The sequence below is a fragment of the Nannospalax galili genome, unplaced genomic scaffold, assembly GCF_000622305.1.
Source record: "Nannospalax galili isolate Female #2095 unplaced genomic scaffold, S.galili_v1.0 scaffold463, whole genome shotgun sequence".
Lineage (NCBI taxonomy): Eukaryota > Metazoa > Chordata > Mammalia > Rodentia > Spalacidae > Nannospalax > Nannospalax galili.
Genome location: NW_008349529.1, coordinates 659,463 through 662,888, shown reverse-complemented (window position 1 = coordinate 662,888; position 3,426 = coordinate 659,463). Strand labels below are relative to the sequence as shown.

The 3,426-nt window shown below is 38.7% G+C and overlaps 1 pseudogene; it reads left to right on the top strand.

The window, feature by feature from the left end:
- The first annotated feature begins 374 nt into the window (after nt 1-374).
- Nucleotides 375-1,854, top strand: LOC103745084 (annotated as a pseudogene).
- Nucleotides 1,855-3,426: the final 1,572 nt, after the last annotated feature.

Sequence of the window (3,426 nt, the reverse complement as noted above, 5' to 3'; positions counted from 1 at the left end):
ATGAAACTGTCATTGACCTTGGAAGTGCCAGCTGTGCTCTTGAAATATGAGGCTGGTAATGACAACATACAGCATTGATAATAACAAATGGGGCTTCATGTTTCAGCTGCGTAGGGTTTTTATGCTCTGCTTTTAGACTCAATGTATTCAGTATAGACAGAAAATATTAAAATGTAATTCAACTGGCTGTTCTCTCTCACACATTCTGTTTATGGTTTTTCTCTTTGCTACCAAGCATGATAACGAATTGAAACCTATATCAAGTCTGTTCACGAATCAAACAGGGGTGGGATGTGGTTAGGTGACTTTTTCAGACGGTTTGGTGTTCTTATTTGGAGAAATTAGATTTTTATCTAAGATGGAGAAATTTTAGCATGACCTTCAGCCATGCCATAGGCTGTAAGGTGAACACAATAACTAAATTTTTTCATAGTTTAAGGTGAAAATCAAGCCAAATCATGGTTGTAGATATAGCAACCCAGACAGTAAACAACAAAAAGGGATAAGTCTTCAGTAAAATTATTTTCCTACTCTAAAAGAAAATGGTTTTCCATGCTACTTTGCGTGATTGATTTTTGGTCAACTTTCACTTTGATAAGTACATCTTTCCCTAAGCTTCTCCTGAGGCCAACGGGAAGATGATGGTCAAAGGGCACTAAAAACTCAATCTCTGTTTGACAGGAAGAATAAAGCTTTCTTCTTCAGAATAATTATACAGTGTGACAAATATAGTTAACAATAGTGCATTACATATTTCCAGATTATAAGAGATCACAATTCAAATGTTCTCACTACAGAAAGTATTTGAGGTAGTAGCCACTGTAACTTAAGTCCACATTGTATTTTTTTTAAATCCCCTTTGTGACCCACAAGTGTATACAACTCTAAGTTGTCAATCTGTAATAAGAATTTTTAAATGATAAATTCTCATAGTACCTTGATAAGAATTTGGTTATGGCAGGAATTTAACAAGAAATTTCAAAAGTTTAGTTTTTCTTTTCTTTCTAATTGACACCTTTGAAAAGCCCATGGTACTCCATTAACATGTAATTTTTATGTTTTAAGGTATCCATTTTAGAATCCATTTAAGCTTTCTGATTTGTGACTTTGCAGGGGGTTCCCAGCCAGGTCCATATCAGATTTCTCTTTTGAAACCATTATGACAATGTTGTCACTATTTAGAGCCCTCGGGTGGGATTCATCAAATCAAATATGCAATGAAAGCTGTTCAACAAGGTGGAGCAAGAGCTGAGCTGAAACAAAATTAAAATCCAGGTAGCGTTGGTTGTATTGAAGGAATAGAGTCAGAACTTCCAGCTCACAAGCAAAGAACTCTCCATGTTATAACCATATGGGTATCTCAGTTGTGGGGCATATTGCTGATGCTGAGTTGTTCCATAATTTTATGCTCCAAGAGTTTGAAGTCCACATTTGTCTTTTACAGACCACTTCCTGTGTCTCATCTTGTATCTCTAATTGGCAACAAGACCCAGATTCCAACACGACGGTCAGATACCATATGGCTACATATTGTTGGCTTCAATCAAATGGGCCTCACACTTTCCAAACCTGTCCATATGCTAACTATTCTGACGGCAGAGCTCTGTCCATCAGAGCCCATTCTCAATTAGCACATCTTACTTGGAGGGACATATGCCTGAGTTTATAGAGTGTAATTTAAATGAACTGATTAAAGATGGTCCACAAAGCAGAACTTAGGTACAAAGATGATGATGATGGTGATGAGTTTCCCCTCCTGGAAGGCCTTGAAGACAGATCACAGAGAACACACAGCCTGCACAACATGCTTATGAACCTACAGAAAAGGCTGATGAACCACTAGAACATGAGTGATAAACTAGTGTGTTTGTATATTGTTATGTATGTAGGAATGAAGGAGCACGTACTAATGACAATAATCTACAACTTAATCTAAAGGTACAGAGTGGATATATGTTTCAAAAATCAGTCCAGATTTGCTTTTCCAAGCAACCTCACTAAAACCATAGAATGGGGTATATTTTCTTTGGTAGCGTTTATATAATCTTTTTCTGGAAAGCATAGATATCTGTACTGATGTTTTTATATGAAAAAAGACTGTGTGGTTTTAAAAACAATGGAGAGATGGTTCGGTGGTTAAGAGCACTGGTTGTTCTTGCAAAGGACCTGGATTCAGTTCCAAGCACCCACATGGTGGCTAACAACCATCCTTAACCTCAGTTTCAGGGAATCTGATGCCCTCTTCTGGCCTTCACAAGTATTGCATGCATGTGGTACACTTACATACAAGTAATCAAAACACACATACACATAAAGTCAAAATAAAGCCAAATAAAAATTTTAAAATAATGGTGAAATTCAATTGTTCCATGTCCAAAAATCCAATAACTTTAAATTAATTGAAATATATTTTCATTTATAGAAATAGGAACGAAACATGGGATCTTTGAGAAACAAAGTAGCTCCTACAGAGAGCAAGACATGAGATTTAAATCAGAATTGTCATGTGGACATAGAGAAACCCCACAACATCCTCCAAGGACAATGGGAGCACTGTCCACAGAGCCATCAGGGATCTGCTCTGCCAGGGATAACCCAGTCACACATGGCTGCCCCACCTAAGTTCACAACATTTGCAAGACCCTCATTTAGTGGCCAACAAAAGCAGGAGTGTAAAGGCCTGGCACTTCTGTCCTGACGCAGAGCCACCGCAGTTGGCCACTTCATTACAGAGCCATTGAGCCAGCAAGGCTTTGCTCAGACTGTATCACAGCTCATCTCCTCCTCATGTTCACATCCACTGTCCCAAGAGGACAGCCCCAATGAACTCTCAACACAGTGTAATAGTTTCAGAATCTGAGGTGCAACAGAAATATAGGGAAAGAAAGGAAAGACTGTTCTCTCTTTGTCTCTGTCTTCTCTCTCTCTCTCTCTCTCTCTCTCTCTCTCTCTCTCTGTGTGTGTGTGTGTGTGTGTGTGTGTGTGTGTGTGTTTGTGCATGTGTGTGTGTGGGCGACTGAGGGAATGTGCTAGTTAACATTTATGTATCACTACGACTGCACCGTGAGATGCTTACTTACTTACTTGGTTAAATACTCTGGCTGTTTCTGTGAGGTAGGAGGGAGGATGAGATTACCATTTATATTGCTAGAATGAGTTAAGCAGATTGCTCTCCCTAACTCAAGTGGGCCTTCTGCAACTAACCAAATATATGTAGAACAAAAAGTTGATCCTCTTTGAAGTAAGTGAGAATTTTCCTGCCTGACTGGTTTTTGAACACCATTTTTGTTTTAATTGCCTTTGAATTAAAATTGAAAAAACATTTCATCCCAGGTCTCAAGCCCAATGGTCTTTTAATAGGTACTACACTGCAGGGTTCTCAAGACTGCAACAATTGGCTCCCCTAGGGCTCTGGTTTGCTAATTT